This window comes from Rhineura floridana, chromosome 6 (assembly GCF_030035675.1).
Source record: "Rhineura floridana isolate rRhiFlo1 chromosome 6, rRhiFlo1.hap2, whole genome shotgun sequence".
NCBI classification, from domain to species: domain Eukaryota; kingdom Metazoa; phylum Chordata; class Lepidosauria; order Squamata; family Rhineuridae; genus Rhineura; species Rhineura floridana.
Genome location: NC_084485.1, coordinates 71,281,730 through 71,306,750, shown reverse-complemented (window position 1 = coordinate 71,306,750; position 25,021 = coordinate 71,281,730). Strand labels below are relative to the sequence as shown.

The following is a 25,021-nucleotide window of genomic DNA, read 5'->3' as shown; positions in this document are numbered from 1 at the left end:
CCTTTAAAACTAGAAAAATATGGTAAGGTATGACATAATAGTGAGGCAGGTCATTTTTTCACCAGGGTCTTTAATTTCTTTCACTTTTCTTCTTCTTAATTCTTATTCTTAATAAATGAACAACATGGAAAACTGTAAGAAAAAAATGTATCCCATATTATTTTCCCCTAAAGACTCCCCCCTTCTTGTATATTTAATACATTAAAAGCATGGAGAAATCAAAGTCCCAGGTACTAAAGAAAAAAAGCCACACTGGCTTGAGAGAGGCTCCGTTTCCTTTAACTCCTCTTGATTCAAAAGCTTTATTTCCCCTCTCATTCACCTCTTTTATTCCCCCCCCCCGCCTTCCTTTTCCATTCAGGATCTGTGCGCTTGGAAACGGGCTGCACCTGCTTTAGACGAATTATGGTAGAACTGGAAGTAACTCTCCCACCCCTCCCTTCCCAGCTCTCAAGTCACATCTCCAGTACAGACACAACCCCTGTGATTAGAGGCTGATCTCCCTATCTGAATGGGACAGAGAGAGGAGGGACCCAAGACATAGATTGACTCCCCCCTCCCCCCCCGCCCTTGAGACTTCCATTGAGGAAAACCGAACAGGAGAAGGGGTGAAGGAAGAAGAAACAGACACCCCCTCCCGTACAATAAGAGAAGAAAGCGGCAAAGCCTTTGGCAGGAGAAAAGTATGATCATGCCTGAACTGTGTTAGTGCTTTCTTCTCTCTCTGTCGGTTTCTTTCTCTTTCTCTCTCTCTTTCTCTTTGTCTTCGAGGTGTTTAACTTTGGGGGACCGTGGGCTGCCTGAGAGCTGGAGACATTTCTGCTCCACAAGGGACGAAACTGGACGAGGCGGCAGTAAGAGCTGCAGCGGCGGCAGCAGCAGCAAAGAAGCAGCCACATGCTCCAAGTGGGGGGGTGTTAAAAGTTGAGACCGGATTCCAGGCGCTGTAGATCAAAACAGGTTGGTGGGATTTTTAACCGCAGCAACAGCCTTCCTTCTCTTCCCTTAAACTTTCATCGCTAGTTTAGTTTTTAATCCATAGAGAGGACGTTTTGTAGTTCCTTCCTCTTTTTTTTTAAAGGGAGTCTTCTGTTTTAAAGATATACACATTGCATTGGGTATTTGCTACCAGGAACGACTTAAACTTGATACACTGGCCAATCTGTTGTGCTCCCCCCCCAGGTGTTTTGAAAAAAAAAAAAACCAGGTGTGTGGAGGAGACTGAGATTCATGCTTTGTTGATTTCCTCCTTTCTCTCCCTCCCTGCATCCGTCCTGGCAATATCAGAGAGAGAGGAGAGTGAGAGAGAGTGAGAGAGTAACCTCGGGGGGGGGGGAGCGGGAGCGGGCGGTGACATGTGAGAATATATAGAGCAACTACTTGGAAAATACAGCCTCCTCTCTACCGCTTCTACCCTTTTGATTTCTTTGTGGCTTTTTGTAAAGGAGACGCATGAAAGTTCGGGGTACCCGGAAAAAGAAGCACTCGAGACAAAGAGAGGTTCTGGTGGAAGCAACTTTTAAGCTGGGATTTACTGAGGGTGGCGTGGAACCCAAAGGGATTTGATATCTGAGACTAGTTGGGGTGTTGGAAAGCTTTCCTCTTTGTTCATATGGGGGGCTGCGAGGATGGGAGGAAGGGATAAGAGGTTCTTGCTTATGGGGGAAGACGACGGAAGGAGCGGGCAGCGAGTCCGGATTTTTTTGTTCCTCTGTTTTGTGAATGTGAAGAGGGGTGGGGAGTAGATGTTGCAAAACCGCTTTGGGGTTTCTGCAGATCAATCAGTCCTGTAAGTGTGTCTTTGAATTACAATTGTGATTGACAGGATGGATAGGCTCAAAGGTGCTCACATTTATGGTCTTCTTGAGTACACGTTGAGAGTGGGGGTGAGGTACTGAATTGGGGTAGCATAATTTTTTGCCCTTCCCACTTTGAAATAACCTTTTTCCTGGCAAACAAGTTTGCCATGAATGCAAAAGTTATTGTACTGTATAGTGAAAAGATTGGCTGTCTAAGTTAGGACTATTCTTTAGGGTAAAAAGTTTTGAGAGGTTACAGAATCTAGAAAAAATATTTCATAAATCTCAAATTTCCCTGATTTCTTACTAATTTTAATAGGGTGGATGAATAATTTGCATTATTCTAAATTAAAAACAACTTTTAATAGTTCTTAAATTATTTCTTGATGGCACAGTAGCAGTAAATATACTTTGTAGTTACAATAGTTCACTTCGTTCTCTGTATTCTTAAATGAGCTTGATCTTCCTTGCTTTATATTTTTTTAAAAGCAAAAAATGTATTTTTTACTTCCAGATAATGTTTTTGGCCCAATCAGTCTTCCAATCAGTGTCTCCCTGGCTTCTCTTCTGCCCTCTCCTTTGAGTACTACCTATGAATTAAAATGTTTCTAACATCCCTTGGACTGGCAAACCTGGACTAAAATTAGCAAAGAAATTATCCATACATTAGTAGCCATAATATAATGGATGCCATCCAAGTGCTTCCTAAAAAGAAGTGGGAAATAATGCAAATATCATTTATTATTTAAATGTCATGGTGATTAAAACTTGATAAAGGGGAAATATTTATATTTGGACTCAGGAGCTTAACAGTGATCTTTTCAGTGTCTCTGTATAGATTTCTCCTGAAAGAACTTTTTAAAAGCAGAAATCTTAAAAAACAAAAACAAAACTTCTTTTTAAAAAAGTGAATTCAATAGACATTTTTCTATGATCGTTTGGGACTAGGTGTTTTAGTACGTGTAACAGCCCCGTGAGTATTAGTTAATAATCATTACAAGAGAGGGAACAAACTTGTTACCAAGCTTTTCTGGGGCTGCTGAGATGTTTCAATAATTTTTTTAAAACTTGTTATTGGCATTGCTCTGTGAAGATTCTGATCCATTTCTATAATCATTCTCCTCCATATGGCAAAATATTTTGAGACAAATTCCCAGCGCACAGCAAAATTATTAATAAAATTACTGTTCTTTGTTCTTTCAGAAATGTTCATATGTCACAAAGTTCTGAATACGATGTAAGGCAGATGAGTTCAAATAACATAGGGGATAATGCTTCCGTTGGTTAATAAATGGTTTCATGTTGGTAGACAATATTTTTTTGTATGTGATCTGAAACAAAAAAATTCCCCCTGGTATTCGTGAGATGAAAACATTTAATCATTTCTCCTCAAGTTCAAAATCAATTTTGAATGGGTGAGAATAGGTATAATGATTCATTAGAGAATACTTGTGCTCTAAAAATGTTCAGTATTCTGAGGAATGCATCTGATGAACTCATAGTGAGATTTGTCTCTTCCTAATTTAGCCCTAAGGAATTTTGCTACAGATCCCATTCCAGGGTCCATTTCTGACTTCAATCAAGTGTTCAGTCTGGAACGCTATTTATTTGGAGATGGAAATCTACATAAGGCGGTTGTATACCCAATTTCAGTTTTTAGTAATGGATTAAAACTTCATTTTAATGCTTTCAGAAAAGAGGGTGTACAATAAAAAGAATTATTACTTTATGTTAAAAGGTGGGTATAATTAACAACAAAAATAGTAACAGAAGATTACTATACTACATGTTAAAACGTTTACACAAGAAGGGGCTTGTGCTGCTCACAGATCATTTTTTTGGTCAAATTGTCACAGTGTGTTACTTCCTTAGGCAGTGGGATCTTTGAGCTGTGTATGTTGCCTACAGTAGCATTCAAGGTTCCTTAACAAACTTTTACACAGATTTAACTCTTCTTAATTTCTATTAATTGTACTTTAAATCGACAGTAGATCTTGCAGGTGAGTGATGCTTGGATAATACGATTTTAAAATATTTAATTCCTTTTCTCTCTCAAGTTTAAACACACACACACAAACAACCTTTAAACTAAGAAAGATGGTCAGAACCAGATTAATAATTTATTGTGCAAACCAGGTGGGGAAGCTTGGTAAAGTGGTCAGTTGGTTCTGATTACAAATCTTTATTTCTTAATTTTCTTCCCCCTTAGGGATGGGGTTGGCCAAGAAGTGGTGTGAATTGCTGAGTCCCTAAGCTTCTTGTATTTTTAATTGGTTTTACAGAAAGTTCTTGAAAGTTTAAACAAGTCCTTAAAACTTAATGTGTGTGTGTGCGCGCACACACGCACCTACATGTTGTTAACATGTAAATCTTGAGTGGGCAAAATATTTAGTTACAATTCATGCAAATATTTAGTTATATTTTAGAACAACAAATGTGGTTTTAAATGAAACATGTATCTCCAGTAAAGTGCTATCTCTTATGATTAATTTATGAGTACTTTTGCATGGAACTATATGATCAAAACCCTTTTCTCCCATCTATTTTTGAATTCTTATCTACCTATGATTTTTTTTTTAAAAAGAGAACCACTCCAGTCCCATTATCACTAAGCACTGGTGTTAGGCAAAAACCTTATTGCAGAGTAAGATACATACAGTAGGCTGCCTTTTCACACCTCCATTGTACAATATTGTAAGGAAAGCTGGGTAAATAGGCATGGGATTCCTTTCTTCCCGGATTGATAACTTTCTAGATCATGAAGTCATCAAGCTTATCTGATACTTTAATGTAACAATTTAGGATTATACTAAGAAAAGTTGCTTGTTTGTATCTAGGACTGAAAAATGTCATAGTTAAGAAAACAATTTGGAGTGAATAGTTTGTTCAGCATGTACTGGATATATTCTTAATATATTTGCAGTTTCTTTTTTGCTTAAGAAAACAATTAACAGCACTAAAAAATCTAGTGGATCCCTAATTCCTTTATAGAAAGGAGAGTTTCTTTAGGAAGGAGGAGGAAAAAATCTATAAAACAAAGAGCAAATAAAATAACCACTTCAGGCGCTTTCTCTTTTTCTTTTCTAATAACCAAGCCGGGAACTATGTGCAGTCAGTTGTGAAGTTTTTGCCCAAAGAAGCCTAAGAGCTTTTCTTTTCTCATGGCAGAGGGGATGCTTTTGAATCTGATAATGTTTGTGTATGTCTTGCTGTGGGGCTGGAATGGGGAAGGGAGGGGGTTGTGACTGAATTTTTTCTTTCTGTTGCATATGGGGGAAGATGGATGAAGAAAATATACTGTTGGGTTTTGCCTTTTAAAGTGACATACAGAGCAATCCTGTGCATGATCACCAAGAAATAAAACTGTTTAATGGGATTTACTTCCAGGTAACTGTACATAGGATTGCATTTATAAAGTGTGCTTCTGTGTGAGAACTGGGCAGAGGAAGAATTCTTAGCCCACACCTTAACAGAAAACTAAAGGGGGTAATAGATGGATCACCCATATATGCTAATATTTTCTGCGAATTCTCCTTTCCATAGAACACAATTTCTTTAACTTGGCTGTTGGAAAGAGCTCTTTCCCCCCACCCCACGGCCCCCAAATTACTGGTTTCCCCTGAAAGTTGAAGTAGAGAGAGAAGTCATTTGTTCACCAAATCCTTTTCCCCTAGTAGCAGGTGTCTGTTTCTAGTAAAGGCATTCTCTTAAAAAAAAAAAAAGTTAGGGGGATGGCATCATATAAACCTACTCATCTGTGACCTGTGCTTTAAGCAGACAACATATTGTTACATAGGTTCTTGGCAATGAGATCCTGCAAGAAATTTGTTATCAGCCCTTATAACCAAACTCTGCCTGTGTATGGTTTGGCCTTCAGGGTAGAAATAGGCTTTCTTATTGCTACCTTATGGAGGAACTTGCTTTTGCCTGCAAAAATATATTGTTTTATCCTAGTTGTCTTAAGAGAGGACAATAAAAGACCTTTAACATTATTTAAAGGCAACAACTTCAAAACAAGTCCCAGTGATGCCCGCTTTGATTTAATTATTTTCAATTTGGCATGGTTATGCTGTTGCATAGAACAGGATGCCACCTTTCAAACTTGGCTAATTCACTTGCCTCCAGGGCTGAATGATTTCCTTCTTGCACTGGAAGTAATTGCCACATGGCAGGGTAAAACACACCTTCAGAATTGTTGTTGATAGGAAAAGAGTGATGACTTAAATTATATGAGGGGAATCTACCTGGGATACGTGTGTGTAATAAAAAAAGATGTGATTTTAAAAATGTTTTCTAATTTTGCATGCGGTGTAACTAATGTATAGGGAATGTAATCTTAAAGAGAACTTTGGAATTAATATGAGTGCCACAAAATTAGGTTTCATTCACCTCCACTGATTAATTTAATGTGTTAATTTTCCTGGCTCTGTTTCACATATGCACACTAATGTATTTCTCTTACTTATTCATTGTGCTTTTTTGTGATCTCAAAAACTCCTTCGATGGTCATAAGCATTTTTTCTTGGTAGTCAAGAAGGAGGCTTTTGAAATGTTTGTTTTGTTTTTAAGTTAAAACGTGCTTTTCACATTTGACTGTTCTTCCTACCCAGACTGGCGTTTCAGTTCTAGTGTGTGCAGTTTGCCCATAGAATTTAAAACAGTTTTTATTTTATTTTACTTGAAAAAATTGCTTGTCTTATGTGAAATGGATTTTGAAGAAATGTAAGGGAGAATGCAGCAGATAGGATATTTATGGAATTCAGTTTCAATTTCTGAAAGTGTGTGCTTACGTAAGGGTGTGCATGTTTGATCTGATGGTTAAGTTGGTTATTGAATCTCCATCTGTTAAGAGTATGTTTTCCGTAGAGATGCTGATTTTAGTAAAGGGTTAAACAGCTGAAGTAGGAAGAGGGAGGTATTAAAAGGTATAAGTGTGCATTAGCACATTTGTGTACATAAGGTGAATTGAGCTGAGATCCATAGTGTGGGATCCATTGGGCAAACGTGGACTCTAGTTTTGTTTTTTAAATACCCTGCTGTGTCTGATGAACATAGGTTGTCTGTATAGAAGGTCTGTATTGAAAACTTGCAATATAAACATTCCATCAGGTCAGTAGAGCTTCCTAGACAAGGTGTTAGCATTGTGAATCTTACTCTTTCACATTCTGTATTGTACACCATGCTCTGCGGAGTTGGTCTTTATGGCAATATCAGCATCTGTTATCTACTAGCCTGCACATGTTATCCAACCTCCTTGTCCTTGCAAGGAGACAAAATCTAATCCATTCACTCCCCTGAAACCTTTTTCATCAGTTGTAGAACTTTCAGCAACAAATTGAAAATTTGTTGTATAAGAATTTTTGCTACCCATTAAGGGTTATTGTAGATCTTAGCAATCTAGATCAATTATACGTTAATTACGTGCATTCTTCATAAGAAGCACACTCTTTAAAATCCTAAGTATCTATAAAAAGCGCAAACTTTAAAAATATTTGGGAGGTGGGGAGAAAAGTCTTTGTGCCCCATTCTGATATACTGGTAAGCTTTGCATTCCTCCCTACTGGCAAAACTTTATCATATGATGCAATTTTGATGGGAGTGAAGACATAGGCAGCAGCTTAAACCAGCCTTGTAAACTAGCCTGTAACAGTTAGTAGCCTGCAAATATGTTTACTAGGGGCTAGATGAGGAGGGAGGGAGGGAGCTCAGTTCCTATTCCAGCAGCCTGCTACATTTCTATACTGGGTGAGAAGGAGGTGGGTTTCATCCTTCAGAAGCCCAATTGCTTTCTCTCCTGGGTACAGAGGAGGGAGGGAGTGCTCCATCCTGCTTCTGTCAGCTCACAAACTCACCTGCGTGCAATTCCTTATTGCCTGTGGCTACCAAGCAAATGTATAAATGCAGGGCTGAGCTAAACAGCCAGACTTCCAAGTTGGAAGAGACTCTTCCCAAAAGTGATTCTCACAGAGCTTAAATTTGCTTCAGTAGTTTGTGAAATATGAATTAGGAAGAGCCCTATAAATTCATGAGGAAAGATAAATTTGTATCTTTATGAATGAGAACTGTAGTCCATTTCTATATGGCAGCAATATGTGTATGCCCATACACTCTTAACTCTTTTTTTAACATGAATGCTATTCTAGAAGCATTTCCCCTCAGTCTGTTTGGTGGCCTAGATTTATTCTGGTGTGGTTTAGAAGAGAGCCCTGCTTGCCTGTATAAGCATGAGAAGGGTAGAAAAGTAGTATATCAGGGAATGCATACAACATCATACATGTAGACTCTACATTGTAGAGGGTGGCCAGTGTGCATATGTGGTGTTAAGCAACAGGACATGTGTAGTGTGTTCCTTGAGGGCAGAATAGGAACTAACATGCTTCTGGACTTATCTGTCAGTGTTTGATCCTGTTAAACGGAAACAGTAGTGAGTCACACATGTGAGAGTGAACAAAGCAGTTTTGGGGAATTCATCCTATCCCTGAAGAGGCAATTTGTTCATTTAAAAGCCAGTCATTCCTCTTTAAAAGCCTAGGAGGAGTGGCCAGTGGCTTAAAATGGTTCTGCCATCTCCCATGGCCCCATACAAATAAAACACAGGAGGCAGCTTTGGGTGGGTTGTTGCTTCACTAACATTTAATTTCTGGAATATTGAGATTTTTCCTTCACTGTGCTTAATTCCAGCAGTAATTAAGATCCTGCTGGGAAGAAGGGCAGGATATAAATTTAATAAATAAGTAACCCCAGTTTCTGGACAGAATTACAAAGAAGTAATTGAATATGATTCTTGGTGTAGGGAACCTTAGAAGAGCTACTGAACATAAGGGACTCAACCCCATGAGTAGGGCGAGGGAAGCTTATGTGTGCGGGGAGAGAGATAGTTTATGTGTGAGAAGAACTGGGGAAGATGAAGGAAGCCTTTCTTTCTGGCCTGGCTGAAAGTGTGTAATGGGAGAGGCAGCAGATCCTGTCTCTGGGCCTGCATAGTGAAATAGTGGGACTTCATCCACTGCAACACAGCTACCTTTTTAGATGTAGGGAAATACCATGTGGATATGATAGACCAAAGAGACGTTTGGACATTGTCAAACTCTCTGTACTCTAATTTTCCCGGTGATACGTTATATGGTAATCTCTTATACACTAGCTATTCAAATTTCATTAACTCCACTGTATCTACAAATAATTTGATGCTTGTATCTATATCTGGGTGTCTTTATACTCGCATTGTATTGGTTTTGTATAGAAAGCACTACTTTAGCATGACTTGAATTAGACCCAGTTCTATCACTTTTTCTATCCTAAACACATTCATCTTCTCAGTGATGGCTTTCCAGATAGATCAAGCTATGAAACATGGGGCTGTTCCAATTTACTTGAGAAAGAACAGCATTGCCTTTTGGAAGTGGTTTAGATCCTGATTTGTCAGATGTGAGATTAAAGGTGATGATGGTAAATATCACAAAATTGATGTGATGACACTGTTTGCAGCAAGTTGTTGTGCTGCAATCTGACTAAGACAGCCCCTTAATTTCACAATAAACAATCTATTGGAATCAGTGACTATCTCATTCTAGCTCAGGTTGAAGCAGACAAGGCAATGGAAACTACCGTTAAGATCTCTCCCCCTTCCTGTTGATGTTGTGTCTGTGGGGAGTGGGGGAGCACTCAACTACAGTAGGGCCCCGCTTTTCAGTAATTCGCTTTACAGCGATTCGCTAATACAGTGGTCTCAATTAGACACAATTAGACTAAAGCCCCACTAATACGGTGCTTGTTCCACTTTTACAGCGGTTTTCAGGCATCGCACGCCATTCTATTCAATGAGTTCTGCTTTACAGCGGTTTTCGCTTTACAGCGGGGGTCCGGAACATAACCCGCCGTATGAGTGGGGCCCTACTATAGGTTCTTTTGGCTGACTTAACTGTCCATCAAACATGGTCTGAGAGCCCAGATAGCTGGCTAAGAAGTATTTCAAGAAGGTGGGAGAAAGTTAATGGAGGGATGCCAAGGATACAATTTAAGCCTACTGGCTCATCCTCAGTGAGCCTGATAGTCTACTCTAGAACAACTCTGTTCTTGGAGCTCCCCTTTCAGTTTTGGCCTTTTCCAGTTCTGTAGCATCTAGTGATAGGGAACCAAATAGTTCATGTGGACACATGGTAATCCTCCCTCCTCTGGTTCATCTTGATTCAACTGTTAAATATATTCAAACAATGTTCTGGGCACTGCCATAAAACCCAGGCTCTATTTTTAATGGTGTTTTACTGTATCTTGTACCTATTTGGCTTTTGTGTTGTCAGGGTACCTTTAAGTTTCTAAGTACTGGTGCTTGGCAGCTAGTAAAAGACAAACAGTGGTCACCCCCCCCCATAATGTTACTTTTTTTGTCCCCTGCGTCTTCTTCAGAAGGAGCCATGTTGTCTTGAGACTCTGGCTACAGGCTCTGGCTGGTTGTGTCTGTTCATTAATGAACGGTGCCCTGGTTTTCTTCTCTGCCTTTGTGTATTACTAAGGTTGGTCCATTAATCTGAAAGGGATGGCAGTTTATAATGCCAAGATATTTTCTCAGCAAGCAAAGTTTAACAGATTCCTTCCTCTTCCTTCAACAAAAATGGAAGGCTGTTTTTTTCAGTAAGTAAAAAGGAGAGGCTGGCACTGCAGGGTGGAGAACTATGAAGAAAAATAACCAAAAATATTGCCACTTAACCCCCCCTTTCCTGTAGAAATCATTTTCTACAAAATGTATCAAAAGCAGTCACTACTTCAAGATTTTGTGTGCTTCTTTAACTAGACCAAACTATGCAGCGAGTGATGAAAGTAGATGTTAGTATTTTAATGTTACTTTTGCAATAGATGCTTGCTTGAGATGGAATTTGTAGGTGTGAAGGAAAGCAGTTCCTCTGATTTTAAGGTTTAAGTTGCCGGACTCTTAATTAACTTTATCCCTGATTTTTTCTTGTCCTATTTTTACCTCTGATATAACATTCAAGTGGTTAATGGAGAGAAGCATTGTTTTAATTTTGTGAACCAAAAATCTTTGTGTTGATTGAGGTTGCTTTCTTTCTTACGTCCCTACTCATTCAGGCAGATAAAGTGACATTTTGATAATACAACATGATGATTGTGCTGAGGGTTTTCTTTTTGTTCAGCTAACTAAAATTTACCATTGTGCCTGGCTAGTGTTTGGTTTGAAAGCACCCCATGCAGTTCTGAGAGTTACGTTTAGTATGATGAAAGGACAAAAGTGATAATTTCTCTCCTCCCCAATTTTAGGAATAAAAAACTTAATATTTTTGTTTTGCATCAAAAAAACATTGTTTCACTGTCTATGTTTGGATGAAATGTTGCAAATATGTGAACAGGTTAGGGCTGTGTATTATTAATTTCTGCAGCACTTTTAAAATCTCTGTATTCTTTATCTTAATAATGTTCTCTGTGACAATTTATTATTATCCCCATTTCACAGAGGAGGACATGCTCAAGATTACCCTAGGGAATTTATAGTGAAATACAATTTGTTAATTTGGTTCAGTGTTTGGCATAGCCACAATGATAAATATATAGAGAGTTAGTTGAACTGCTCCCCATGCCCTTGGTTCTTGGCTACACAGAACTCTTGCTATTTACAGCCCTTTGTTAAAAAGAAAATTGCTATTTATTTATTGGCTTTATCACAAGATTCACAAAATGATCTATAAAAGAAAGCCCTGCTTGTTTCTCTCCATATGCTTTTACTCTGTACACCTACTTTTTTCCTTTCATAGGATTGCAGCATACACTCTTAAAAGTAGCCATAGTGTGGGAATCAGTATTTCTCTTGCCACAGATACTCAAATAGGATTTACAGGCCTATAGTGATTTTGCAAAGGAGTAAGAGAGGAGACTGATGTATGTGCAAAGTCTGTATGTGATGTGTTCTATGATAAGAAATACCATATAGTGTGTCTTCCACACTGTAGATTGCTCAGGGTAGAACAGCTTGCTTGATCATTGGAAGGGGTAACTGCCTGCCAAAGAAACGTAGGACTTGAAATAGTGCTGTCCTTGTAGAGTCAGTGATTGGCATGTATTGGTTGGTGATGATGCAACCAGCTAGTGTTGATATGGAATCCAGAGCAGAACTGGACTAAATATTATCCTGCATATTGGCCTTTAGTGATAACATGACATACAGTTGCAAGAAGTGTGAATAGAGAGAAATTGTAGATTAATTCCTCTGCTGCTTCAATCTTCCTCTATTAGAAAACAATAGTGGGATATCTTATCCAAATGTGCAACCTCTTATCCATTCAGGAAGGACTTTTTCAAGGGAAGGCAGAAGGGGTTGATTGCTGTTATACAGATCAATTCTTTCTGAGGTAACAATAGGACCGGAATTAAATATAACTAATGAAAAGAGTTTTTGAACATGTTTGTGTAGTACTAGGATGGGAATTTCCTAGGTAAGGAAGAAACCCCTTCTTATGCGCATTGAATTCTGAGAAATATGAATGTCCAGAGTGAAGGCCTGTGTGTGTTTATGTGCTCGTGTTCCTGGCCTTCTATAGCCATCTGGAATAAATGGAGACATACTGAATGTTTTGATAACTGATGTATTTCCTTGTACTAGGAGACCAGTATGAGTACTTCTGACCCTCTCAAAGAGGGCAAGAAAAAAATAAGTCATGACTGTTCTTCCTATTTTCACTATCATTTTTCTTAATGTAATTATTTTAAATAAAAGATCATCCACCACCACCACCACCCCCGATGTCAGTGGAAGATGTTTGGTGTTTCACAATCCAAAATAAAGACAGTCCTGAGTCCAATGTGAATTCTGATTTTTTTTTTACTGCCCCAAACCTTGGAATAACCAGATGCCCCTCCCCACCTGCCCATGCCTTATCATGGAAGAATTTATGTCCTAAAGCTTGATACAACATAGGATAAAATCAGTTGTCTGCTTTTGCTTATGGATGTGTTGTAGAGCCACATATTTTCTTTTAAAGGCACACATACATATTTGAAGTAAACTACGCTAAAATAAACTGAAGAGAGGAATTGTTTGAATGACATGTGTTGAATGCTGTAATTCTTGGTTGCTACAAGTGAATGGTTGGAGGCATAGGTTTTGCCCCAGAATTTGGTGATGGTCTTGCTGTGGCGCTAGTTTTAATCTAGGAAATATTATAAAGTAAGCTATAGCACTGTCTGGATCTGTTTTGGTAGCATGGAAGGATGTCTCTGTGCTTGTGACATTTTACAACTGTTAGCTGGCCAGAGTGTGTGTGCCTGTATTGGAGGGAATCTTACTGTCACTGAGTAGTATTGATATTCTTAGGTCCAGTTTTCACAATTGCTGGAGCTGCATGGTAAAGCCTTTCCTGGGTTGTACCATTTCAGATTGCAAGTGGTGAATAACATATTTGACATACCCTTTAGACCAGGCTAAAACCCTTTTCCCTGATGTGCTAGTCCCCTCCCCCAAATTGGGAAGCATTCAGACACTACCCCATTTGCATCTTGAAATGGTAAACCCTCAGACAAGCTCTACTATATAATGTCATTGGCTGTGTAAACTTGGTCCAAGTTCTTGTACAGTGCTGTCCTCTAACCCAAGTTCAAGGTTAAGTGTGAGCCTTCATTATACTACATATAGACCAGATAAAGTGGTAACTCAGGAACAAGGATTGGTTTTCTTTCTCAAAAGGGTTTTGTCGTCAAAATAATTTTAGTTCATTGTGCAGCAGAACACACACACCCCTCCTGCCAGTGATCATATTTGTGTGTGCCACCACTCTGTGATGTATCTACTTTGGAACAATTTAGAGCTGGAATACTTGTCCTGTCATCCAGGAATGAATGAATTTTAAGATTTGGGATTAGATCAGGATGGCACTCGGGGATGATTTGTGGTGAAAGTTGCTGATAATTACATGGAATGTCAACCTGCTTGGTCTCCAGGTTGGCTCTGTTGAACCTTTCCCTCCATATTTACTACTGCGTTATTGAGAAAACAGATGCATATTTTTATTAAGCATTGGTAGTTTTACTAATTCTGAGTATGCTACTTTGCTGTCTTAATGCCTCAAGTGCGGATTGTTTATATTGTTATATAAACCACAATGGGATAAAATATTATGAAATGTGAATACAAATATCCTAAATAAATATTTCCTTGCAGCAGTCCTTCATTAGCATAGTTCACATTTTTGGGTCTGTAAATTATTTTGGTTGTGTGTATGGAGTTTGTAGCCTACGATTGAAAGTACTATGTTTAGTTGTTTCCTTCTTGATGAAGGCAAAGACAGTCATATTGACCCATTTTAGACTGATCTAGATCTAATAAGCCATTAGACTGGGAATGAGCATTATGCCTGTATGGTCCCTCCACCCACTTCCTTCTCTTATGCACTGTCATTAAAAACTCCTGAGGTTTTTTTTAAACCACAGTTTCCCATTACATTACAACAAGGAAACCTGAAACCAGGTTTAACTTCTCATTACGAACCAAGATATGAAACTAGGATATGATTTCCCAGTTCACATGTTCAAAGTCTTGCGGTGTGGTTCACAATTATGTGGAATAAGGAGCATGCAGGTGTAACTACTGTTCTTGGTACTGAGGTCATTTGTATCTGAATCAGACCACTATGTAAATATTTCCCCTCTCTTACACCCAAAAGCTCCCTTTTTGCCCAAATATGATTTCAAGGTAATATTGTATTTACTGTATTCATAATGTTTGTAAACCACCCTGATAAGCTTTTATAAGGAGGGGAGGAGAGCCTTGCTGGGAGTCCAAGGCTGCGAGTTCAAATCCCTGCTCCTGGGTGTCTCCTGGGTGTCAAAGGCCAGCTAAAGATCATCCCCACAGTGAGTGGCTCAGGGGTTACGTGCCCTGCCACCTGTGCAGCCATGGGCAAGCTGCATAGTCCCAAGGAGTCCAGTTGCCCCTCAGCTGGCAGTTTTAGACAAGGAAGAGGCTGGCCTGTGCAACTGTGGCAAGCTGAGCAGGTCCTAGCCAGCTGGGGAGGACTAGCCTCAGAGGGAGGCAATGGTAAATCTGAATACTGCTTACCATGAAAACCCTATTCATAGGGTCGCCATAAGTCGCAATCGACTTGAAGGCAGTCCATTTCCATTTTCCATAAAAATCTAAATATGCCTCGAGGCACTCATAAGATTCTTTAGGCATAGTTGGGATGTGCAAGGCTTCAGTTCTCAAACATGTTGCAGGGAGTGTATGAAAGGCGCTACTCTAGAACTATTATTTCCCCTCTTAGGCGTTAGCCAGCTCCGGGGATGGTATGTTGACATTCTGCATGCCCCACTGTAAAGATATATCCATATAAACTCATAAAAGTAACCCCAGTTTTCAAGCTGGAAAAATATCAGCTTTTGATTATTTCTATGCTTCAGAATGTTGGCATGTTGGATATTGCTTAGACATGTTCAGAGCCTTTAACGTGCTTGGCAGTTGTTTTCTTTTTTTCTTTTTATAGTTCTTCATGCAGTAGCAGAGCACCCAATTGCTTTGTCTCCATTTGAAAGGGGACACATGAAGGTATGAAAATGAAGATGTTTGCCTAAAGAGCTTCAGATTGGCACATTATTTACTGTCCAATAATCTGTTGTCATGCACTTTGTGAAGTAATTTGCAACAGTAATAAAGCTAACTCACTCTGCTAATCATCTGGAAATGCACTTCCACATGGATGTAGCTAAAGGGGAAGGATGGTGGAGAAGGGGTTCCAACATGACCCATAAGGCCACCACGATCTGACTTTTTAATGTGTGATGAGCTGGATTGTGAGTCTTTCCAGTTTTCAATAGGAGTGATAGCTGTATCATTAAAGCCACCAATACAACTGGTGTTTAGTTTGCTGTCACATGGAGTTCTTGCTACGGGTTAATGAGTGAATGGGTAGGGAAATTGATTTTCTGCAACAGAGGAAAAGTTAAGACATATAAGAGAGAAACTGTTCTGTTTCTGCCCATTGTTTTCTTCTCCTGTGACATGCAATCTCTAATTTCTTCAGAAGTATACATCTAGTATTGTGCATTCTGTAAAATTATAAGAAAATCACCTGTCTTCGTTGAAGGAGGCAGCAGCAGTGGGAGTTGCACTGTGTTGGGTCTAACCTGGAAGAGTGCAGTCATGGAAGGTACTGAAAATCTATTACATGGCATAAGATGGCCAAGAGTTTTTAGAGTAAAAGAGAACCTGAAACTGCATATTTAGCTATTTTATTTGCTTCTTTTGTGTTCTCTCAGGCTATGTCCCTCTCTTAGTCTATGTAGTGGTAAAATGACTTCTGTACCTTGCAAAGCAATATGGGAATATTTTAAATGGAAAGTATTGCACCTATTTCTTTGTTACATTGGAGTTGGTCAAGTTTTGGAAGAACTGGCTTTGCAGAGCTACATTTTGTTTTGCTACAATTTATTTTTTAAGGAAAAATATGCAGTTAGATTTGGTCATGACTAACGTGTGCAGACAGGTAATTCTCGTGGTGATATGATTCAGTTGTTTAACAGCCTGTGCTAAAACTAGTAAACTAATTCTTAGCTGCGTCTTGTTGAATGAAGTGGCTGATTTGGAGCCTTGTAAACTCTGAGGAAAAATTAGTTGAAGCCAGCAGAGTACCAGCTTTGCATTGAGGATGGCACTAATTATATGGTATCATCTTGCCTTATAGGCATGTACACATTGAACACATTCTCACCTGGAGAATTTAGGAACATGTCCCCTGGATGTTAGTACTACTGATTTTGATCTCTCAGTTCTTTTATTATTATTTTTATTCTTGGTAAGCTGCGCCATAGCTGTGGGATACATGATAGCAGAGCCATTTTTCTATCACTCTGGGGCTGGACCAAGGCACCTTTTTATTACACTCTTGAGAGTGGTAACCACTTTGTACATGGATAGCGAGCTGCAGTTTCTGTACCCAGAAGTGATGAGTAAAGAACTAGGAACGGACACTGGATAGGCTTTCAGTGTCTTTCTTGTACTTTCTTTGGCAGTGCAGACTGACTGTAGTATTACAGAAGCAGTTTTGGAGGTATGACTGGGTCTTACACTCATAATACAATACACCTTTAGGATTTAGAAACCACAAGCCCAGTTTAAGTCTATTGATATTAAAAATAAAATAAAAGCCTTATTCAAGACTGATTCTTGCCTTCTGAAGAAATTATGATTGCAGTATGAGGGCTCACAATTTTATTTTTAATATAATTTATTTAAGACATTTCTAGGCTGCTTTTCTGGGCAACGCCCATCCACAGTAGCTGAGTTTACAAAATTAAAACAATATTCAATCTGTAAGATTTTACAAATATAAAAATTATTAAATCCACCCCAAGATAGAAAGCAATAAATATACTCAGCTGGTGAATGAAATACTTTTCACAGCACTTATCACCCAGTCACAAGGCATTAATCAAGAATAGAAGAGATATGTCTTTAAAGCATTCTGAAAAGTTTGGAGCATGGTAGGAAGTTCCAGAGCCATAGGGCCATCACGGAAAAGGCCCTGTGCCTCATGGCCACCAACCTCATTGATCTAAGAGGTAGACACGTGGGGGGGGGCTCCATTGCAGATCTCAATGTGCAGGCACTCTGATAGGGATGCAGGTAGTCCATAAAATCACTTGGGCCTAAACCGTTTAAGGCTTTGAAGGTTAAAATCAGTAATATAAATCAACACTTGTATCTGAGAGCTTATTACTTAGGCTACCTTTTATTCCTTCTTCTTACATCTGATGTTTGGGGGTGTCATAGCTAATAGCTTCAGCAAAAGGGACTGCTCCCCCTTATTAAGCTTAGAATGTGAGGGGTGAGGCAGTTACTTTATTAAGCACCCTTCCCCAGCTGATCACTGGTTTGCATATTGCCAATATACCTGTGGGTATTTTTAGTGGGCCTAGGCTGGTAAGCATCAGGTAGCTGGGCAGACAGTCCCAGGCTTTTCTTCTCTAGGGGCAAAAAATTAAAATAAAAAAACAAGCTAGCTTGCTCTCGCTCAGAAATATATACTGAAGATTATTGTGGCTAGATTGTATGCTTAGCAGAGGCAGAAATGCCTTTGTCTGGTTGTGAACTGGTGATTAAGCCATTAGCTGTAGCTAATGCTTGAGATGACAGCTTAAAAAAATACATTTGACTGTCTCTCAAAAGTGGTGGGGCAATGCATTTTAATTTGTGAATGAAATCTTTTACTGAGTGTGAGACCAAGTATGAAGATGTATAGCAAAAAAAAGTTATGTTTATAGTTCTAATGGCTGCTATCTGGAAAATATTACTGAGGTGTCCATATGTCCCATTGCTGGAAATGACTTCTCTTGTATAAATTATGAATGAGGGAGACTGGACACATTATATGCAACCTGGCTGTATTTGATGCCTTTCACTGATGAATTCATGTGAACCTTCTATAAAGTCAGTTCTCTCTTGCTAAGCAGCAAAGTCATTCAGAGCCTCTCTGCCCCTGTGAAAATGTAAATCAAGATAGAGATGAGGCTTCTTTTAATTAGCTTAATTAATTTTTTGTATTGTGCATGTTTCCTTAATTTCCTGCATACTTTTATCCACGTGGAAATGTGAAAGGTAGATTTCCTGTAGCAGGAAGCACTGTGAGCATACTGTGACTTCTTTTTCATCCCTTTTTTTCACCCATAGTTTACATTTTTCTGTTTTTGTATTGCCCCCCCTCTGTTTAATTAAGTTGTGATGGGAAATTATCTCTATTCAATAGTAAAACTCCTGACTTTGGTCCAAGCTGAAATTTTGTGTGCTTGAGAACATAATGGCGAGAAGAATATTTTTTTAATTTCTTCATGAAAGCTCCTTAAAAGAAACTGTTTTCCTTCCCCATGCTTCTACCTCCCCCCCCCAATTAAACGGTTTGAATTTGCACGTTAACCGCTTGGCGCTTCCTCAGCGCCTCAGATGATTAGAAAGGGATATTCATTTATGCCTTTTAAACGCCGCCCCGATTAAAATCAGAGAGATTTTTTCCTTCATCAGAATCTAACATCCTTGAAAAATTAATTTGATGCCTCTTGTTATCAATTAATTGAATCTCGTTGGGAAGGAGGCTTGTGCAGCGGGTGGTTAGAGCTGGTCCTTCTGTTCTTAGCTGCTTTTTTTTACACTCACCCCCCTTCTTCTGCTTCTTCCAAACTGTGACATTATAAAACTTTCTTTTATTATCTTTCTCTTCTTATAAAATAAATTAATACATTTTGTTTCTGTCCCCCTCCCCCTTTCTTGGGGTGTCTTCATATAGAAAGAATCCTCCTCTTCCCTTCCGTTCCTATGAAGGCTTCAGGGGAAAAAAAGTGCTTTAGCAGTTTCTTGGCAATATAGCTGGGTTTTCATTCTCTTTCAAATGGGGATATTGGATATTTCATTTGACTCTTCTTTTCAATTAAAAACGTAGATCACCTTCTCTTAAACCTGCTCCTTTTCTCTGCCGAAGTAATTTTTTTGTTGTAAAATTCTGTTCTTCCCATGAGATGAGACGGGCTCCCTCAATATGAATAGACTTCTTCTCTCACTTTATTAACTTCTCAACTCTTTGTCCCCCTTTCTGCTTTTTTAAACAAAAAGCTGGCAATCAAAGGTAGACTTATTCACACAAGTTTCTTATTATTATTATTTCTTTTAAGATTATTTCAATAAACTATCTCTGGAAATGTTTTTCCTCTTTTTCCTATTACTCTGAAACGGCAGAGTTATTCAAACTCTAGGTCTCCATGGTTCTATAACATGTTCATGAATAGATGGATGGAGGAAGTTTTAGATTTCAACAGAACAGCATAAGCAGTAGAGGACAAATTTACCTCTCCCTCAGTTTCCCCCGCCCCTTGCTTCATGGTAAGTCACTCCTGTTCATGGTACTGAAGTAAGAAATGGCTGCTGATTTGACAAGAGTATAAACTTTATATGTATTATTTACCTTACAGTTACTGTTTTCAGTCCTGCAGATTTTTCCCATCAGACTGGGACCCTTCTGGTGATTTGACTATGCAGAAGGATTTTTAAATGTTTTTCCTGTGGATGTGTTTGCTTTATTTATAAATATAAAATGGTAATAATGAAATGCAATAAGAGATAGAGCCCAGCTAGTAGGAAGCATAAGCTTACCAGCAAATCTACTTAATGGATATCTTACCTAGCTTCTCTGTTTAGTCTGGTCCTTCTGTGTCTGTTTTTATATGACTGTTGTTAAAAAGTGTTAAAAAGTTATTTATAATAGTACCAACTAACAGTAGGGCTCGACAGGATTATACTGCAAAAATGGCTTCCTCTAGGACACAGAATACTGTAATGGGCTCAAGTTACAGGAAGCCAGATTTTGACTGAACATCAGGAAAAACTTCCTAAGTGTTAGAGCAATAAGACAGTGGAACCAATTGCCTAGGGAGGTGGTGGGCTCTCCAACACTGGAGGCATTCAAGAGACATGCTTTGATTTGGATTCCTGCATTGAGCAGGTGGTTGGACTCAATGGCCTTATAGCCCAACTCTACTGTTCTTTGATTCTATGATTAGGCTACTCATTCAGCAAAAGTGCATGATACTTTAAGGATTGGATCATATGTGTGTTTATGTAAGCTCTAGTGAAGTTCATTGAGTAAATGTGCTCATTGAAGTAATAAGCGTGCATGGGATTGCACTTTTAAATTAATGCATAATTGGCATAATTCTTATTTGTGTGAATATGATGCTAGATGCAAGGTCTCTTTCAGAATGAGGGTAGGAAACTTATCAAGGGTCTGATGAATATGTCTAAACATACACAACTTAAAATTGCTGACAGACTTGCCAGCTAGAATTAACATGAAGTTTAAAAATAAAAGTGAGGCAGGTGCTCCTTACTACAAATGTCAGCTGGTGAACCTGTTACTGATAATAACTTTAAAAAAATTCACTTCAAATATGAAAGTCTGGCAGTAGCACGATAAAAGTCATAAAATAGCTTGGAATCATGAGAACTGAAATAATTAGGAGCAAAATAAATAATTATCCCAGTGATACAATTGGCCTAGCTTAGTTTTGTCTACTGTGTAGACCATTTACCTCAGTATTGTCCATGCTGAGGATTGAACATAAGGACATTCTGCATGGTAACCATGTGCTCTACCTCTAATAATACTGAGAATTTTACTTATCACCAGTCTCTGAGCCTATAGCACATTTTGCTTCCGAGCTGATCTCTGTAATGGCTCACAAAAATGTGCAAGACCCACATGCAATCTATGAGCTGCATTTTGTCACTTGCCTGGTCTAAACCATCAAGAGGTAGAAGGGGAAATATAAATGATAATTAAATCTCGGTCAATATCATGCACCAGTTGTAAACTTGAACATGAAAACACTGTCTGGCTTGGCATATTGGCTCTAAAGACATAACTAAGCTGCTCTTTTTGTGTGTATGATTTCAGTTACTGATTTGCTAATCTTGCCAAGGAGATTCTGCACTATGACAGGAAGTTCTTGTGCTGTGATGATGCAAAGGAAAAAAAAGTTGGGAGACATATGCTTCTCTCTTCTTAGCTTCATCATCAATGATTGACTTGGAAAACTTAGAACAACTCTCCAGTCATCTTTTGTAGGTCTCCCGGGTACTTTGGGAAAGTGAAGCTTCTAGGATTTCTACATTGAAATGTGCTTTTCTGCTGATAAGAACAACATGGTTGGTTGGTCATCTCCTATCTCCATGGGATCCTCATGGTGGCTGAGATTGCACAAATGCAGATGGGGAGATGGAGTGCCTGGACCCAGCAAATATGTACTATGTCGTCTCTCGTCCTGTTTTGCCTTATGGAGCATCTGGGCTGTACTATATTGCTAGAGGAATCCTCCTGTGAGTTGACCTATGCCTGTTGTTTTGCATCATCATCATCATCATCATAATAATAATAATAATAATAATGTATATGTATATTGTTTATGCATTTTGCTTTGTAAATTAATTTGGTATGTTTTTATTGTACCTTGTGTATTCTATTGTAAAACGCTTTGAGATCTTTTAGATATAGTAAGAGGTCTATAAATGGAAGAAATAAATAAATACATCTATAGCAAAGATTATATTTACGGAAGGGCAGAAGGGGTTGTATGATATGACAGCAGCTCAGGTTAGGTGTGGTGGTGTTGCAGACCATTAATTGGGCTTTAGGCCATAAAGTGTTTAAGCAGCCCTGGCTCCATCTACTCTTAGATGTCTGAAGGTCAGTTGCAGTCTCTGTTTCCTAGATCCTTCCTAGATCCTTCTGTTGCCTTGCCAGATCTTGGTTATGGTAGGCATTTTTTAAAAAATCAAATGGTTGTGCGCCTAGATCATCTACAGTGCCCACATATCTGTCTTCTGAGGGCCTCTTCATACAGTTCATTGTGCATGAGGTGAAGCACTGTGATTCTATGTGCTACAGTTGCAGTAAAATATGCTGGCAAGAAACTGTAGCAGCAGTTATTACTTGCTTGACTGTGCTCTCCCTTTGGGTGGCAATGAGGATTAGGCCTGTTGTGTAGAGGGAGTGGGCAGGTTGCTGCTGCTCCTTTCTGCTGTTGTCCCTCGATTGGGTGATCAATTGACAATAGCAAGAAGTAGCAGTGCTGTCATCTGCACTTCTTTGGGCATCTGTGAGCAGCAGTGGCAGTGTATAGCAGTGTCTGTTGTCTGTTTGTGGGTCCAGTCTCACTGTTGGTCAGAGGGAAATGGCAAGCAAGTAGGTGGCAGTGGGTAGCAAGAACAGCAGGGGTTGACCTTCCCAGGGTGTTGGGACTTTCCCAGCTGCCCGACAATTCTAGTCCCCAACGTTACCCCTACATGATGGTGTAAGTAGCTGTGCTTGAATTTTATAGATTTCCCTCCCATATGAGTTAACTTTTGTGGAAAAATGTCACTTGTGAAGTGTCCCTTCAGTGTAAATGTCTCCCAGGAGAAGAAGAGTCTTGGACTGTATCTATACTACTCTGTCCCTAACTTTCCACTGTTCTGGAATCTTTTGCTGAGATTATTCCTACTGACTTGTCAGGATGTAAATAATAGTTTAAATTGGCTTTTTATTGGGATGTAGTGCATTGTGTGGAAATGACCTCGGATTCTGGGAAATGTTGTCCATTGAAAACTTTTATTTGTTTTTAATTTACCTCATATATATGATATAGATGGCTGAATAAGGATTCCCCAGCACAATACAACAGTAACTCCCCAAGCATTCAGTATGTTTTCTTGATAGATTGGCAATTGGGTAACCTACACTTTAGCTGCAAAAACGTTACAATATTTGTTCCTGATTTATTTTATTTACATTTTTCTTGTGCCTCATACCCACCAGAGTTTGACGGATGTACAGTGCAGTCCTGTAATATTTACTCAGTCCCATTCAATTTAATGGAGCTTACACCCAAGGTAAGAGGGTTTACAGTTGCAGTCTTCAAGAGCAATTCAAACTCCACTTATTCACTAAAGCTGCAATCTAATATATGTCTATCCAGAAGTAAACTCCATTGGGTTCAGTGGGTCTTACTCCCAGCTAAGTGTGCATTGGATTGCAGCTTAAGTCAAGTAGTTGTAGTAGTGTGGGAGTGAAACCATTCTAGAGTGGGCGAGGTTGAGATTTGATGGTGTGCTCCTTCTTGCAACTTCAAAGTACACTCTCATGTAGATATTTTTAAGCCTTATATTATACTTCACATAAAATTGCATGCCCAAATAACATTTTTCTCAGCATATTTATGCCTATACATGTCACCTTAGTTTTCTAATGCTGAATAAAATGTAGAGTTTGTTCATATGACACTAGAAATGCTAGTTGCTCTCTTACCTTTTGTGTGCATATATTAATGAAAGAAGAAGAGGTTCTCTTTCAATAGCTATATTCTAACTAGTGTAGGCCTGATTTTTGCATGATAGGCTGAAATCCTGTGTATGCTTATTAGAAAGTAAGCTCCTTTTAAAATAATGGGATGCATGTATAGGATCAATCTCATTAAAAAATATTTAGTGTCATGGAAAAACAACCTTAAACCCTGCATGTTCAGTGGCGCTTACGCTGAAGGTCAGCATGCATAGCACTGAGCCTTAGTTATTAAAAAAACCCCACAATTTTGTATAACTGTTATTGCTTAATTACAAGCCTGGTTTACAAAAAATATTTTAAATGAAATTGGAAAAATCCAGTTTAAAAATCCTTTCCCCATAACCCACACTTGAACATTGGGCTCTTGGAATGGGTTCTTGTGTTGGCTTTCTAAAATTTATCCACAAGGAATATATTATTGCCCAGTAACCTAGACAGTTGTATAATTTACAGGTCAGTTTTAAGGTCTTATGGGACTCCTGCAGTGACGATTGGTATTTCTTATCACTTAGGTTTGCCAAGTGAATTGAGAAAACATCATAAAAACAGATCTTAAAATACATTAAAACAAAACAGCATTAAAAACATTTTTAAAAAAACCTTTAAAAGGGTTAAAAACATTATTAAAAAACATTTTAAACAATTCTGACACAGATGCAGACTGGGATAGGTCTCAACTTAAAAGGCTTGTTGAAAGAGGAAAGTCTTCAAAAGGTGCCAAAAAGACAGCAGAGATGGCACCTGCCTAATATTCAAAGGGAGGGAATTCCACAGGGTAGGTGCCACCACACTAAAGGTCCGTTTCCTATATTGTGCAGAACGAATCTCCTGATAAGATAGTATCTGCAGGAGGCCCTCACCTGCAGAGCGCAGTGATCAACTGGGCATATAAGGGGTAAGACGGTCTTTCAGGTATCCTCGTCCCAAGCTGTATAGGGCTTTGTATGCCAAAACTAGAGCTTTGAACTTGGCCCAGTTCTTACTTGATCTCTCAGCGGCTTTTGATACCATTGACCATGGTATCCTTCTGGGCCGACTTGGTGAGATGGGTATTGGAGGCACTGTTTTACAGTGGTTCTGATCCTATCTCCAGGGTCGTTCTCAGAGAATAGCATTGGGTGATTGTCTTTCGGCCCCCTGGCAGCTGTGCTGTGGGGTGCCGCAGGGTACCATCTTGTCCCCCATGCTGTTTAACATCTATATGAAGCCCTTGGGAACAGTCATCAGGAGCTTTGGGGTGAGGTGTCAGCAGTATGCTGATGATACCCAGCTCTATTTCTCTGTAACGTCTGAATTGGGAGAGGCCGTGCAAGCCCTGGACCGCTGCCTGGACTCGGTGGTGGGCTGGATGAGGGCCAATAA

General features: G+C 39.1%; 1 protein-coding gene across 5 annotated transcripts in view; it reads left to right on the top strand.

Moving 5' to 3' along the window:
- Positions 1 to 348: 348 nt before the first annotated feature.
- FOXP4 (forkhead box P4) overlaps positions 349 to 25,021 on the top strand; it is a 196,369-nt gene continuing 171,696 nt past the window's right edge. Inside the window, exon 1 of one of the 5 annotated variants that reach the window (XM_061632295.1) lies at positions 349 to 683. The gene's annotated coding sequence lies outside the window, so the exon portion shown is untranslated. Of the gene's footprint in view, positions 961 to 1,187; positions 1,208 to 1,276; positions 1,310 to 1,375; positions 1,501 to 25,021 lie in introns of those variants that run through there. The other 4 variants (XM_061632296.1, XM_061632298.1, XM_061632300.1 and 1 more) reach the window with 4 other exon arrangements.